This window comes from Sorex araneus, chromosome 6, assembly GCF_027595985.1.
Source record: "Sorex araneus isolate mSorAra2 chromosome 6, mSorAra2.pri, whole genome shotgun sequence".
In the NCBI taxonomy this organism is placed as follows: Eukaryota; Metazoa; Chordata; class Mammalia; order Eulipotyphla; family Soricidae; genus Sorex; species Sorex araneus.
In genome coordinates, this window is record NC_073307.1 from 30,305,978 (window position 1) to 30,323,377 (window position 17,400).

General features: G+C 40.4%; 1 long non-coding RNA gene across 2 annotated transcripts in view; it reads left to right on the forward strand.

Moving 5' to 3' along the window:
* LOC129405545 (uncharacterized) overlaps window positions 1–3,755 on the forward strand; it is a 36,259-nt gene extending 32,504 nt beyond the window's left edge. For both annotated transcript variants that reach the window (XR_008630637.1, XR_008630638.1), the window contains exon 5: window positions 3,673–3,755. This is a non-coding gene — a long non-coding RNA (uncharacterized LOC129405545). The remainder of the gene's footprint in view (window positions 1–3,672) is intronic.
* The last annotated feature ends 13,645 nt before the right edge of the window (window positions 3,756–17,400 follow it).

Sequence of the window (17,400 nt, forward strand, 5' to 3'; positions counted from 1 at the left end):
TATAAATTTTCCCCTTAGCATGGCTTTAGCTGCGTCCCATAGATTCTGGTAACTCTTGTCTTCATTCTCATTTGTTTCCAGGTGTCTTTTGATTTCTTTGACTTCCTTCCTAACCCACTCGTTACTCAACATTGAGTTGTTTAATTTCCAGATGTTTGATTTGGTTCTTCGTGTCTGTGGTTCATTAACTTCTATCTTCAGTGCATCATGGTCTGAAAAGATAGTTGATACAATTTCTATCTTCCTGATTCTATTGTGGTTTGTTTTGTGAGCAAGCACGTAGTCTATTTTGGAAAATGTTCCATGTGCGCTGGAAAAAAATGTGTATTCTTTCCTTTTAGGATGCAAAGCCTTATATAGATCTATTAGTCCTCTCTCTTCTATCTCTTCCTTCAAAGTCAGTGTTTCCTTGCTGAGTTTTAATCTTTTTGATCTACCTAGAGATGATAGGGCAGTGTTCAAGTTTCCAACTACTATTGTGTTGCTAACAATGTCCTTGCTAAGATCTGTTAGCACTTGTTTTAAGTATTTAGCTGGTCACTCATCAGGTGCATATACATTAAGGACTGTGATTTCTTCCTGCTGAATATATCCCTTGATTAGCAAAAAAAAAAAAATGACCTTTGCTGTCCCTTCTAATCTTTTTCAACCTAAAATCTATGTTGTGGGATACTAGTGTGGCCACCCTGGCTTTTTTGAGGGAGGTGTTTGCTTGCAGCATTGTTTTCCATCCTTTGCATTTGAGTCTGTGTTTCCTCTGACTATTCAGATGTGTTTCTTGTAGGCAGCAAAATGTTGCGTTTAGTTTCAGAATCCATTTTGCCACTCTGTGTCTCTTAATTGGTGTATTTAGATCCTTGACATTGAGAGAGATTATTGTCATGGAGTTTTGTGCCATCTTTCTGTAGGGGTTTGTTGTGCTTATAGGGGATTTTCTTATCTCACAGTAGCCCCTTTAATCCTTTTAAGTTTGGTTTTGAGTCTATGAAGTTCCAGAGCTGTTGTTTATCCATGAAATAGTGTATCATTCCTTCGAGTTTGAGTGAGAGTTTAGCTGGATAAAGAATTATTGGTGAAGCGTTCATTTCATTGAGTTTTTTTTCACTATATCCCACCATTGTTTTCAGGCTTGAAGGGTTTCCTCTGATAGGTCTGCTGTAAATCTAAGGGGTGCTCCTTTGTATGTGATTTCCTTCTTTGACGTTGCTTCTTGCAGTATTGTGTCTCTATCCATGGCATCTATCATTCTGACTGTGGTATGTCTTGGAAACTTTTTATTAGAGTCTCTTTTAGCTGGCACCCTTCGGGCTCCTTGGATTTGGATGCCTGCATTCTCCAGCTCTGGAAATTTCTTAGCAATGATGTCTTTAACTGTGGTTCTTTCATGGGGGTTACTTCCCTGTCCTTCTGGTACTCAAATGATTCTTATGTTGTTCCTCTTGAGGTCATCCCCTAGGAAGCTGATTCACCCTAGAGTTATTTTGAGGTCTTTTGCCATTATTTGTTGTTGCCTGTAAGCTTTCTGCAGCTCATCTTCAAGTTCACTGATTCTGTAGCCATTCTACTGCTGAGGGCACCTACTGAGGTTTTTCATTTCATCTACCAATTTCTTTATTCGTGTCACTTCTGTTTGTAGCTTTGAAATTTCTGCTCTCATTTCTTCCTGTATTTTCTTGGTGGACCATTCCACTGTTTCCTTCATACCCTCCATTAATAACCATACTGTTCCTTGGTTATTTTGAGTTCGTTGAACATCTTCAACATTTCATCTTTGAATTCTTTATCTGGGAGATTGTATTTGTGGGTAACCCCTGTTGGGGCTTCTGGAATCTTTTCTTCATCCTCTCCTCGTGGGGGGATTTTTGCTGTTTCTTCATATTGTTATGGAACTATAGAGGTGGAACCTTCCAGTTCTATATCCCTATTCCCTCTTGCTGCAAGAGGAGAATTCTGGATGAGCTAAGTCCATAATTGTAGCCTTTTTCCCCTTCTAGAATACGTCCTTACTCTCAGGCACTTCTCCTGGTTTATGTGAGGCCTCTAGTGAAGATTTGGAGGCTATGCTCTTTTTCACGAAGGGCTTTGTGCAGATTCTTGTGTTCACTGATAGTTTTAGTGAAATTAGAATAGGCTAATGGACTATTGTCATGTCATGTAGTGATTGAGATTGCCAGAATATTCTTCAAAGAAATAGGTTATACAGATTATGACCTAAGTCCACAGTGCAGGGAAAGGGGGAAAATAACTGGAGGCCCACAGGCGGCCATACCCCTACTGTTGAGTCCACGCCCCCTGAAGTATAGGCCACGCCCCCAGCCACCTGTTGGGGGAGGCGCTCTGATGGTAGGCAGGGCAGCTCCGCAGGGCGGGGAGGGGCTGGGAGGGTTCCATGCCACAATAATTATTTTAAAACAGCATCTCCTGTGCTTTAATTAATCAAAATCATGACTATGAGTTCTATGATTTTCAAGTTTGAGTTATGATGTACAATGTCCAAAAACTGTGGACAAATGTATATGCCACATAACTCAAAGAAAATACAAACATAACCAAATTACCTATTTTTCTTAAAGTGTACTCAATTATGTCCTTTGTATTATATCATGGAGATCAAAATATAAATGCATATGATAACTTTGCCTTTCTCATAAGAATGTCACTAAAACTATAAAACGAACAAGTTGAATTTTTAGATTCTCTGAAAAACAGAAATGATGGGTACAGCAAGACTAGAAAAAATAAAAAAAAATTCTTAAATATTGAAGCAGACAGTCACAAATTTATCCCCAAATCTAGATTTGAAAGCCTAAACCCCCCAACAAGATGACATAGAGGCTGGAGATGGGTCTCTGACAGAAGCAGAGTGAGGCTGCAAGTTCTTCTATCCCCAGAGCTGACCACGTGCACCTAGCAAGTCCTGACAGATCTGTTGTTTGTGATCCCAAATGCAGTAAATAATTTCTGGTTGCACTACAGTCATGTATGAGCTTTGGAACAAAGGGCACAACCCCGGAGAGAGCTTCAACCAGAATGTGTAAGATCACCATGAGAGAAGGCAGTGAAAACCTCTCACTCCCACCACCCCATAAAGCACCTTGGCCGAGTATGCGAGTGCCTCAACTTAATTTGAGACCCCAGGCAAGAATCACAACCAAGTGTGTGTACAATCCCTGGTTATTGCAACAATAATATCAATAGAAGGAGGGGAAAGGGGAATCAAGATTATATAGTTGACTTGAAAATTTGAAAGATCAGTCTTTGAACCAGACCTGAAAATAATCACAAGGGCTGGGTAGATAACTCAGAGGGGCAGTGTGCATATCTTGCACATGTGAGGTTCCCAGCTTTGATCCCCACTTTGCAAGAAATCCCCATCATTGTCAGGGCTATCCCAGGCATAGAGTGTTGAGGGGACTGCATGCAACACAGGTGATGAAGGGAGAAAAAAGAGCTAAGGTAGTGCACTCCCCCTAGCCATCTACACATAGGGAGGTTTTACCCAGACACAGTATCTGACACATATCCCGGAAGTTTGATCCAATGCATTACAAGTGGATACTGGGTACCAAATCAGAATTGTTGTAAATGCTTGATTATTGAACTGTTGGAAATGATGTTATTTAAATGTATTAGGTCATTAGGTTAATATGCAGTCAACTCTCCTGTTCCCAGGTTCCATACCCTTGGATTCAACCAATTATGGAAAACGTGGACATGTCTAGAATCCTATAATGGTTGTGTCTCTACTGAACGTGGGAGATTTTTTCCATTATTCCCTAATCAATACTGTATAGCAATGATTTATGGATTATATATATTATATAAATATCATAAGTTCTTGAGGACAATTAAAAGTGCATGAGTAATTTGCAAATACCATGCCATGGTATTGAAGTGACAGGAATATCCTCAGAAGCTATGGGTATCCTAGAGTACGTCTACCTCCTTTTACCAAAGAGGACCAAAGAATGAAAGTACAGATTTAATTATAAAAAAAAAAACAGAATAATAAGTATCAAGTTGCTAGCAAAAGATCATAAAAGGGAAAAATTAACAAATCAATATAGGAAAATATAAAAAAGAGAAAATATTACACTCGAAGGAATGTATTTTTCTAAAAGAAAAAATAAATCAAAGAGTAATTCCTCTCAAACCTCCCATTTCTTTGTTATCAATGCTTTCATCAGCCCATGCTATTCTCTACCCTCCTCTCCTGTGGAGACAAGTTCCTAGTAGGCCTTAGGTCACTATGTCCAAAAGTCAGTTCACTGAGTTCTTGGTACTTATCAGAGTAAGAACAGAAGGCTGGATTTGAGCAACATAGATTTTATTTATTTAAAATTTATTTTTAATTGAATCACCATGGAATACAGCTACAAAGCTTTTATGATTGGATTTCAACCATACAATGTTTCAACTCCCATTCCATACTGCATTCATTTGTGGGATATAAAAAACATAGTATGAAACTAACACCAAGGACTGTAAAAACAAGGGCCAGAAGGGTTGGTCCAAGGTTGGAAGCCTGCCTAAAGTGCTGGGCGAGAGGACAGTTGGGATAGAGAAGGAACTATTATGACAATAGTGGTTTGAAGGGTTTGTTCTGGAGGTGTGTGCTGAAAGTGGGTAAAAGACCAAACATGATGACTTCTCAATATCTGTATGAGCAACATAAATTTAACTTACTACATTAGTAGAATTGGAATACCACAAACACAAATACTTTTTTCCTTATTTCCTCTCTGGATTCCCAGAGGCAATTAAATTGCTTGTCTTCCCTGCCATTCTCTTTTTCAGTAATGCTTCTTGGGCTGATTTGTCTTTGCGCTTATATTTTCTCTTTTCTTATCACTGTATCACTGTCATCCCACTGCTCATCAATTTCCTCGAGCAGGCACCAGTAACGTCTCTATTGTGAGACTTGTTACTGTTTAGGGTTCTTTTTTATAGTATGAGAAATAAGTTCCTTATGCTCATTTTCCTTCTTGCACAACGTAGGTCTGTCAAAGTCTGGTTAAATTTCATACAGACCTTTCCTGTGAATCTTGCTAGAGAAGCCAGAGAGACAGTATTGTGCTTTAGCAGACTTGATCAGGTTCTTGGTTCCTTACTTGTAGCAAAACCAGTCTTCTGGGCTTGAGTGCTCTGTGCGTCAAAGAACCCTGCATGCTCTGAGCCTAATTGATTGACCCAGGATACATAGCTGAAATAAAATTCACTTTGTTGGGTCTGGTTCTGTTCTTGCTGGTTTGTTAGTTGAGCAGAACAGGAGACATTGTGGATGGTATATTAACTGAGAGATTTGTACTTCAGCTTGACCCGGGTCCATGGTATGGTAAGAGTAATCAGCTGTAGAGGCCTAAGTTGACCCTTTAAGCATTTCATCTTCTCTCTCTCTTTTTTTTTTTTTTTTTAGTCCTGCATTTTCATTTTAGCCAAATTACTCCAAAATACTTTGAAATATGAAAGTGACTAGGCAGATAAACCAAACTGTGGTCTCTCTTTGAGTTGGTAACTACTTCATTTCAGCATTTGTTTTCTCATTATTCCCTTAATATATGATAAAGATCTAATTATTTAGGCATTCTAAACAGTTTTATTTGAGGTATAATTTGGCTTTTTTACAGTGTTATTAGATATAACTAACATGTATTTTAACTATAAGTTGATTCATTTTGGCATTAAATACCACTGTATCACTGTCACTTTTATCCTGTTGCTCATCGATTTGCTCGAGCGGGCACCAGTAACAACTCCATTGTGAGACTTGTTACTGTTTTTTTGGACATACCAAATACACCATGGGTAGCTTGACAGGCTCTGCTGTGCGGACAAGATACTCTCGGTAGCTTGCCAGCCTCTCCGAGAGGAGTGGAGGGATCGAACCTGGGTCGGCCACGTGCAAGGCAAACACCTTACCCGCTGTGCTATCACTTCAGCCCGGCAAAAAAAAACACTTAAATCATGGTAATAAATAATACCCAAGAATTTCCAGTGCCCCCCTCCATACCACTTCCAATCTGCTTTCTGTCACAACAGAACGCTTTGCGATTTCTAGGGTTTCAAAAAGAAAGGAATCATTTTAATATACATGTACACATTTTTATTTTGTTTCCCATTTACATTATTTTAAGATTCATCCATATTATTGCATGTGTCAGTACTTTCTTCCTTTTCATTTCTGAATGATAATCCATTGTATGAATTTGCTGCTATCTGCTTTTAACTCCTTCACTTGCCTAGAGACTTTTTTGTTGCTTCTATTATGTTGGCAATCACAGATAAAGCTGTTTTGAATATTTATGCATAACCCTTTGTATGGGACCATGTTTTCATTTGCTTTAAGCAGATAGAGGTGAAATGGTTGAGTACTATAGTAGATATGAATCTAAGGATTTTTTTTGTTTTTGTTTTGTTTCTTAGGTTGCACACTTCTGGCTTTGTTCTCAGGGATCCCTCCAGGCAGGACTTGGAGGAGCCATCTGGGGGTACTGGGAGTCCAACCTGTATTAGCAACATGCAAGAAAAAGTGCCCTCTGGCTCTACTCTTGCTCCAGCCCTTACAACTAAATTTTAAGAAGGATATCTCTCAACCGATTTGTCAAAGTTGTTGCACCATTTCACTCACCTATCAATAGTATTATGAGAATTGCAATTTATTTATTTTTTGTTAATGACAGGTGCAGTCTTTTTTCCTTTTTAATTTTAGCCATGTAATGATAATTTAATGTGATTTCAAGGTGCCTTTATGTATTTTTGTTTTGAGGCTACACCCTGGAGTGCTCAGGGGCTACTGCAGGCTCCAAGCTCATAACTCTCAGCAGTGCAGTGCTTTGAATTGCACCTGGGTCTTTGGTCTGAGCCCACGATGTGCATTTTTAAAACACTAATGAAGTTTCAGAGATGTAGAGTGTCTATTAAGGTCTTGTGTTGTAAGAAATTTTCTCGAGAAACAGGTGAGCTCCATACCGAGAAAGGATAAATTATACAGAAGCCAGTGACCGCAAGAGCACGAGCATCCAAGTACACTCCGTGATGAGTTTAGAAAGGCAAAAATCACATCCTAGCCATACAATGGATGCAGTAAGTAAAGGGCTGCAGAAACTGTGATCAGCAAAGCAAGTTACAGACGCTGAATGAGCTAGTTAATGGTTAAAGCTGGGTTACTGTCATGGAGCACAATTACAATTGAGGGTGGTAATTCCAGGAGCTAAACAGTTTGTTTATGGGCTGTACTTAGTCAAGGGTTGCACCTGACCCTTGGAACAATGAAGAGGAGTTAGTTGCCTTCCTGCTGAAAGGGGAAAAGGGAATGTTATGTGTCTGAGGTCCTGTCATAGAGGCTGGCTGGGTGGAGGGGTGGGGGATGGCAGGAGGATGGGGAAATTAGTGGTGGAAAACTTACACTAAAGGAAGGATGGGTGATGGAACTCTGTATGACCGGAACCCAATCATGAGCAGCTTTGCAACTGTGTATCGCACGCTGATTCAATAAAAAAATTTTTAAAGAGCCCCCTTCCAAACTGCCATCCAGCTAGATTTCCCAGTAAATATATTCACGTCATCTTCTATAACTCATCTCAGTTTTTTAGGCACAAGGTGGTTGGTAAAATATGGATATAACGAAATTTATATTCTTTTTTCTTTTCTTTTTTTTTTTTTTTTTGCTTTTCGGCTCACACCCAGCGATGCATAGGGGTTACTTCTGGCTCTGCACTCAGGAATTACTCCTGTTGGTACTGGGGGACCATATGGGATGCTGGGAATCGAACCTGGGTTGGCTGTGTGCAAGGCTAACACCCTACCGGCTGTGCTATCAATCCATCCCCTCTTTTTTTTTGAGGGTGGCACTAATCCTGGCAATTCTGCAGAGGGTGACATACTGCTTGTGATTTGTTATCTTGCTCAAAATCACAAGGGCAAGACTTCCATTTGGCCGTTTTTCCGTCTGGCTCTTCTGCAACAAGGTACCGGGTGGAGTGGGGGAAACCAGCAAGAAGATACAGCCAGCTCCCAATATATCCATACCAATTATGCACTCAGAGACTAGCAAAATGACATATTGGTCCCAGTGTGAGACAAAGTTTGAGCCAAGACACTATTTATCACCATCTTCTACAGGCATACAGAGGAGCAATAATGGTGTTTTATTTTTGTTCCCTGGGTTACAGTCAGCTCAGACCCTGTATCAAATTATCTCTGAAAGATTTGAATACTCTCCTTTCTCCAGTGGATGCTTATTACCTAAGAAAAAACCTAGGGGAATTATGGTAGATGTTGCATAAGCATTTTAGACTCTTTCTTCAAGGAGCCCTAATCTTTTATCTCTCTGTGGGTTCTGAGCCTGAGCATCAACTCAAATGTGGAAACTTGCAAGAGATCATGAAATCCTGTATTCAGGATTCTGAGTCTTGGGAAGAGCCTGGATTATTTTGCATGGCCTGCTCAAATAAGGCCTATATGATGTCAAGGCAAGGAGAGTGGGCTATTCTGTAGTCCTAGGAGCTATCCCACTCCATACCTATTCTGGGGGAGTCATTGTTCAGGTCAATTTATCCTCTTCACAAAAATATTAAAAAAAACATTTCCCATCTCCACGGGTAGAAAAATAACTCTGTTATTTTTCATGCAGTACAGATTTTAGCAGAAGACAGATAGTGAAGCAAAGAAGTTTTATTGAAGAAAAATGAGACCTTTCCAAGAAAGAACATGTTCTTCTTAAGAGATAGGGGACGCGATATCTGAAAGAAAAGATTACACAACCAAAGTTGGGGTGCCGCCATCTTCAGAAATGGAGTATTGGATGTTGGCATCTTCAGAAATCAGACTCTGGGAGGCTGAATTTTTTTTTATTGTTGTTGTTGTTGTTAGGATCTTTTGCAAGTTGCTTAGCTTGGGGCTCTTCTTACATAAGAAATTTTTCTGCAACCTAGTGAAGGAAAAGAACTTTTTTTGTTGTTTCTTTGAATGCTCTTCAAGGCATTCAGAATTAATTCAAAGATTTATAAAAATATCCAGTATTACCAGATCTTTGTTCCTGCTCAATTATCTCCTGAGGGGGTCTGGCCTTAGGGTGTTGAGCTGTTGGGAGGATAACACCTTTTCATGAAACATCTTGTCTTTCCTGGCATTTCTTGGTTTTATGACTGCCTGAAATTCATTGCCAAGGACTTCCCTACCTGACAGCCTACCTCAGGGCTAAGTTGGGAGTTTAGTCCGAAAGACCATCCTAGGGATAGTCTCATCTCTTAGCTCAGGATCTGCTCCATTATCAGGAACTGAAGTTAATTAACATAGAGGACTGCTGAGTGCTCTTGATTCAACCATCAGTCTGAAGGTCGGTTCCACTGAATTTTAAAAGTTTGCCTCTGAGGCAAAAAAGTACAATCAAAACAACATCTGCACATGTATGTTCATCGCAGCACTGTTTACAATAGCCAGAATCTGGAAAAAACCCGAATGCCCCAGAACGGATGACTGGTTGAGCAAACTTTGGTACATCTATACAATGGAATACTATGCAGCTGTTAGAAAAAAGGAGGTCAAGAATTTTGTAGTTAAGTGGATGGGCATGAAAAGTTTCATGCTGAGTGAAATGAGTCAGAAAGAGAGAGACAGACATAGAAAGATTGCACTCATCTATGGTATATAGAATAACAGAGTGGGAGACTAACACCCAAGAACTGTAGAAATAAGTACCAGGAGGTTGACTCCATGGCTTCGAGGCTGGCCTCACGTTCCGGGGAAAGGTCAACTCAGAGAAGCGATCACCAACTACATTGCAGTCGAAGGCCATGTGGGGGAAGGGAGTTGCGGGCTGAATGAGGGCTAGAGACTGAGCACAGCGGCCACTCAACACCTTTATTGCAAACCACAACAGCTAATTAGAGAGAGAGAACAGAAGGGAATGCCTTGCCACAGTGGCAGGGTGGGGTGGGGGGGAGATGGGAGTGGGGAGGGTGGGAGGGACACTGGGTTTACGGGTGGTGGAGAATGGGCACTGGTGAAGGGATGGGTTCCCGAACTTTGTATGAGGGAAGTATAAGCACAAAAGTGTATAAATCTGTAACTGTACCCTCACGGTGATTCTCTAATTAAAAATAAAAAAAAAAAAGTTTGCCTCTGACTTCAGGACTGGAGCGATATCACGGCTGGTAGGGCATTTGCCTTGTACATAGCTGACCTGGTTCGATTCCTCTAGCCCTCTCGAAGAGCCTGGCAAGCTGCCGAGAGTATCCCGCCTGTACGGCAGAGCCTGGCAAGCTACCTGTGGCATATTCTATATGCCAAAGACAGTAACAACAAGTCTCACAATGGAGATGCTACTGGTGCCCACTCGAGCAGCGCCTCTGAGTTCAGGAGATGAGGAACTTTTCAAAGACTATCCTGGAGATCTTCTGTCTCTCATGGTCTTTTGGTGTGTTGGTGTGAGATGAGAGTTAACTCATCTGGCACTATTAGTTTCTTCTCTTGGTGTCTGAACAGGACAATGGAACTGTTCCTAATGGGCTTCAGCACCCACACTATGACCTTGGCACCACCTTGAGCAGCTGCTAATGATGCCTTATATGTTGAGCAAGCAGAGCAAGCTGCCTACCCCCCTCACTCTTGCGTTTTTGAGGCCTCACCAGCCCTTCTCCAACTTACTGGCAAGTGCACATTTCTTGGCATCAATAGTCCAGGTGGGCTTGCTTATGTGCCTCTGAAATGAGTTTCTTCTCCTTTTTGAGGAATAAAAAGCCAGATCTCTCTGACTGATTTACCCCAATCTCTGCTGACAACCTAATCTAATCAAGTTACCTCTTGACAGACAGCAGATGAGATTGCAAAATACCTACGAAGCTCGGGAAGCTCTGGTAGGGTGAAGTTCAACTCGGAAAAGGGGGATGGGAGAGAGAGAGGGAGAGAGAGAGAGAGAGAGAGAGAGAGAGAGAGAGAGAGAGAGAGAGAGAGAGCAAGAGCGAGAGAGAGAGAGAGAGCGAGAGAGAGAGAGAGAGAGAGGATGAACTAAGATGATGAAAGAGAAACAAAAATATTGACCCCATGGCTCCCAAACTTTGCAGCCAGGTAAGTCCTCTTCTGTCACTGAGGAGGTGTGAGAGAGCTAGAGAAAGGTCAACTGTGGTGAATAACCCCAAAATGTAAGCACTTCTGTTACATGTGAATTAAAGCAGAAGACGTGTTCCCTGCTAATTATAAGGATATACTAATAAAGGATAAACTACATTTTTTAAAAAGAAGTGTCTTCAAATAGCAATTTGTTTTAAAAATCATTTCTTAGTAAGCAAACCATAGTACAGTGACTCACTAGCTAACCATATATTTGAACGATGAATCCATGCTACTTTTCTGTAATTAGAAACTAGAATCTCCCCATGAGCACAGCGAATGAATTAAACTTTGCCAGAATGCACACGAATACTTTCAGGACACCAGGGAATGACTTAAGAGGTCTATTTATTACCTCGCAGAAGCATGGAGTGAAACTGGCTTCCCTGGGCATTTCAAACCCAATCGGAAATAAAGACAGTGCTCTTGAATCACTATAATATTCCTAGCATACATCACATATGATGGACGGTTTTTCTACCTACTGAGCTCATTCTCCCTTTCTGTAGGGTTTGGTGGTTTGGCCAGACAGCTGCTTCTCTACGACACATCTGGCTATGTCATTAACGGTTATTCCTGAATGTTTTGGCTATTGCCAATGCAGCCTGCTGGTTTTAAAAAATTCAAGCGCCATGTTGGGAAATATTACTCTTTCAGACCGTTGTTTACAATCCAGCTCAGTCAAAATCCAGACAAAATCATTTTTTAGCATCCTTTGAAAAGTCTTTTGGAAAAAAATATGCCAGATAATTTATACCATTATTTACATTTTAGGTTTGTCAATGAAAAGTTTGTGGTCTGCCTTAAAAACATCTTTTCTTTATATCCTTCATTATCTGTAATATCAAAATCCTTGTGATTTTAGAGGTGCTCCTAGCCGATTTATGTCTTTGGAGAAAAAAGAAAAATCCAAGAATCTCTCTTTTGCAATTTTTAATAGAAGAGAGGATGTAAGTGGAAACTCAGATGATCTTTTATTTTCCCTCATCTTCATTTTAGCCATTTATTGTGCTGATCCTCAATTTTTTGGTTGTTCTAGTCGGTGAGAAAGTATTTCCAGTACATATGTGACTCATTTCTAGGTAGCAAGTAGAAAAAGTTAAAACCTGTGCTTTTAGTCTCACTCCAAAAATACATAGTCCTCATAGAGGTGACACTTTTATGTAAGATAATATTGGTTTGTCTTTTCTGCCTTGCCGTAGGGAGCTTAGGTTTATTGGGATACTCGCATCACAGTGCTCCCATTCCTCTGTGTTTATTTGTAACTTCTTTTTTTGTGCTCTGTTGATTTGTAAACATTGTTTTTCTCTTCTTAAGTCCCTTGCATACAAACAAAGAATTCAGAGCAATGTCCTTTTTGTATGGGCATAGGAAGAGATACATTGAGATACATTGAGGCTTGTAGGGCAGCTCTCCTGGGAGCATCTTGCCACAGACTCAGACCACAGAGCTCAGGCCAGATTAATCATTCCTAACCCTACCAGGGTCCAAATCTAGTTATTGCTTCTTGGATCATGACAGCATTTGTCTATGACCACGCTCTTAACTTATAGTTAAGCGTTATGGCACTTTGGCTAAGCCCGTTTCCATGCCAGGGTAGCACATAGATCACCACTTGCCCTGGGTTCATCCAGTGCCTCGTTGGGACCCTGCTTTGGGGGTGCTAGGAAGTAAGGGCAACTGAAGCTTAAGTCAAGAGAACAGATGCCCAGGAGGTAAATATCATTGAGAGTCAATTAACTCCCACATTACAAAAGCATAGCATTAATTGTCTTCTTGTGGCCATATCCTATACTTTTATTTTCAAATTATTTAATAAACAATACATACTGACCTTTCACAAACTTATAAGCTAGTGTTTTTTCTTAACATTTCCCACTAGCCAGACACTCTCCTAAACTTTCCTTATATAACTCGTTGCATCACTACAATGCTAAGAAATGGATCCTATTTTTACTTTCATTTTAAATATGAAGAACTGAGATGCCAGGAAGTTATGTAACTTGCCCAGGTTCATGGTAGATAGAGTTGGGGCGAAAACCAAATTGACCAGTACTAGACAGTGCTCTAATTAGACTGTGTTTGTAACTACCAATGATCCTGCTCTAAGTATACTTGTCATTTCTGTTTGCTTTGCGGGGCTTGAGGACACATGTGGCAGTGTCCAGGGCTACTCCAGGCTCTGCACTCAGGGATCCTGGTAGAACTCAGGGAACCGAGTGTGGTTCTGGGATAGAAACCCAGTTGGCAGCCTGCAATGCAAGCACCCTGAACTCTGTACTATCGCTCTGGTGCTATGTATGCTTCTCTTACTCACATCTTGAAAGGAAACTGAGTAATACCCATCCCTGATGGAATAAGGAAGACACATTGCTTTCCTAGCTCTACTCGCCATTCTTCTTTGTACCTTCTGCCTGATGATCAGATGACCAGTTTAATGCCAGAGGTCTTGCAAGTGGTTCCTCTTATTTTTGACGGTGATACAAACAATGATCCAGTTTTTACCAGAGACCATTGCTCTCTAGAGACCTACCTCGGTCAAACGTCCAACTAGGGAACCACAGTAAAGCTTGATTTTAGTTCCGCGAGTGGTACTTCATTTCCCTTCCCTTTGTTTATTCAAAAAGGCAGGACAGATTTGTAAACTACACGCAAGTGGGACAAAAAAGCTGAAAATAAGATAAAACCATGAAAAAGCAAATTCTCAACAAATAAGACCTCGTATCTGTTTTGTGCCTCGCTCCCTGAACCATTGCAGCCCAATCCCGACTGGACTTTATTTATTTATTTATTAGTTTACTCATTTATTTATTTATCTATTTATTTATTTATTTGCTTTTGGGGTCACACCCAGCGATGCTCAGGGGTTACTCCTGGCTTTGCACTCAGGAATTACTCCTGGCAGTGCTCGGGGGACCATATGGGATGCTGGCGATCGAACCCGGGTTGGCCGCGTGCAAGGCAAATGCCCTCCCCGCTGTGCTATCGCTCCTGCCCCCCCCCCCCCGACTGGACTTTAAACCTTGTCTCTCGCTGCTGATAGTATTTCCTACTCTAATGTTCATCATTGCAGTCTGAGTACATCACATCTTTTCATGGCCCTCTGTGGCCAGGCTTCCGACTATGTTTCCAAATATCTTTTCACTCGTCAACTTCATTGAACTTCTTGTAGTTTTTTTTTTAAGGCGGTTTATCTCTGGTGATCTCGTACTTGACTGTGTCCCTTGTCTAACATCTATCATTATTTAAATTCTGAATGTTTCTTCCTCAAGAGGGTTTCATCTCACCCATCTCAATCAAGTAATTTTGTTATGTTTTCTCTTTATCAATTTTCTACTCTCTTTGTGAATTGTCATAATGATGTACACCTGCATGCGTTGTTTTATTTTTCTCACTAATCAACACTTCACAGTATCTGTCACCTGTATCCGCCACCAGATGGCGCCAGAGAACATAGGGACCTGTACTCAGACCTTTGCACTCAGGCCTGTCCTGGCTATTTCTTAAACTGGCAATATCGCAATCCTGCATCTGTATTTTGGGACACCCCCTTCATAAGATTAGAGATATTGTTGTGTTCTTTTTTTCAGATTCACCAGAAGATGAACTCAACCGTGGCTTGTTTCAACAACCTAATAGAGATACAGAACTTCTATTTACTTCTACTGTGATAACCAGAGTTACACTGGGACCCACTTTGGATGTAAAGACTGTTTCCTCATAGTTGGGTAGTGCAATAAAAGGCCAGAAATTCAGTGGTTCACATATTGTGAAAGTGATTCAAGCTTTTGAAACACCTTTTATTGGATTCAATGAGTTCAGAGATTGACAGTCTTCAGAAACTATAGTTCTGAGGTTCAATTTAAATATTCTTAAATAAGTAAAAGTTCTTTAATAATTATAATTTAGGTACTACTTCCATTACTCCTCAGGGGCATGACAACTCTCTGTTGTGACTATAATAGCATAACCCAAGTGCTTAGCTATTGGCTCAGACTGACTTAAATGAAAACGCCAGCTCTGCCACTTTCGAACTTGGCATTATACGAATTATTTTTGCTTCTGCTTCCTTATCTCTGAATGGGATAATAAGACCATATTGCTCAGTTATCATTATGCCCCTTTCAGACTAACCATCACTTATGTATGGTCTTAAAAGGACATTCTATTCTTCTACAAAGTATGAAATGAATAAAAACCACAAATGGCCCATCATATAACAAAAGCCCAGAGTTTCTCTCTTTGCCTAGTCCCAAAAGGAAGATGTTGAGTCACTTTTAAATGGCAAATAATGTAGGAAGATTAAAGTTAAAAATATTTCTACTTATTGAATCTATTTTAAAAATAGAAATAGTTTGGAAAGTATTTTCCGTGGTTCCAGCAGGGGCTGGGCACAAATGTCATTTTTTTTGTTTGGTTTTTCCATCCTCTGGTTAATTAGAAAACAAGAGGATTTAGTGCAAGAGAACACAGAATAAACATTTCTGCATCAACAGGAGAGCTGGAGAGGCAAAAATTTTTTACTTTTATTAGTATCAGCAGCTTAGTGGAATTAAAAAGATCACCCATGGCTCATATAGCGAGAGGTAATATTGAGCAGCTGAGAGAGAGATAGGTTACAGGCATCTGACAATAAACGAGCTTAAAGTCAGAAGCTGCCAAAGCTTAAGTCCTGAAAACAACTGTGAGAAATGATATGATCTCAGTCACTTGTTTTGAATATTCTGATGAACATCTGGATATGAAGAAAAATTTAGAGTGCTATAAAATAGTTTTCTTTGCTTCTTATCAACGATGTAGGACTCAGAGGTCAGACCACTGAATAATCCAACTTTCTTCTCACTTGGAATCCAAGAGTCAGAGTCTTACTCTAAGTTCCTGCTGTCTGTAAAATGGGAGAATTGATAAAAAGGAGCTTTCAATTCTCAAGTTCCATTCAACACTAAAAAAAAATCCCTGTTTTCAGCCATAAAATTTGTTTCTCATTTTCATTTAGTAAACCAAGCAGTCATTTGTGGGGGAAAAATCATCAATAGCTGATGTCTCAGGCATTGAAGATAAAATTTATTTAAGAACAAAAAATTTTAATGATATCTGGTACCAAAGTTATTGTACAGCAGGGGGATGCTTGCCTTGTATGCAGTTCAGCTGACCAGGTTGCAGTCCCTAGCACCCCTTATGATTCTCCTGAGCCCACCAGAGCCAGAAGTAAGCCCTGAACACTGCCAGTGTGGCCAGAAAAAAGCAAATAAAAAACCCTCAAATTTTAATAATTGCTGATTATTAGCCAGGCCCTGTTTTTAGTTCAGAGGATATAGTAGTCAGCACAAAAGAGAAATTGTTGCCTTTCTGCATCTTCTCTATCTAATGGGGAAATAGGTGTTTTAATGAATGAATTAATTAATTAATTAATATATGCTCTGTTAAATAGCATGGGTGCTGAAGAGATTGCAGGTTGCAGGGGTGAGTGCTGACCTTGCCTGCAGCTGACCTGGATTCAATCGTCAGCACCACATATGGTCCCCTGAGCACTGCCAGTGGTCACTCCTAAGCACAGGGCCATGAACAGTCCCCAAACACTTCACAGTTTGATCCAAACTGTCCTCTTTCACCTCCCAGGCCTTCCAAAACAGTAAGGAGTGCTGTGGAGAAAGTTTAGGGCTTTCAGATCTGCCTCACGCCACATTGCAGAGCACTTTGGAGCAAGGGATGACCGTTATGTCCTGATCTCAGAAATCCAGGAGCAGGAGGCTGTGATATCAGCACACAGGGCAGGTGCCACACTTGTGGGTGGTGCTGGAATTACACTGACCTTACTAGAATCCTATTGCACACACTTGCCATCTGTTTTCAGCTCTATTGAGAGAGCAAATGAAACAAGAACATGCTGACGTACGCATTAAGTGTCAAGAGATAAGAACCTGCATTTGGCACAGGAAAGTGATAAAAATCAGTACTAGAGGAAACATTTCATTTCTCCAATCTGTTAGCATTGAGGGAAGATGAAAATAATGTCTACAAGAATGCATTACGTGCCCTTTTGAATGGAAGTCTTCAAAAGGCAGCATACTTAATAGGAGACAGTACTCAAGAGGACACTGTAGCATCTTATTCATGAAATCCGCCAATTTTATTTCAAAAGGCCTTTGCACGGTCAAGTTATGGGTACAGGACTGGAATATTTCCACTGGTAGTGACTGTTTATTGGCCCTAGAATGACTGACAAACAAAAGGCTAACTTGGTTTCCAAAAAGAGTTATGCCTCTTAAAATGATCCTCAGGGGACAATGA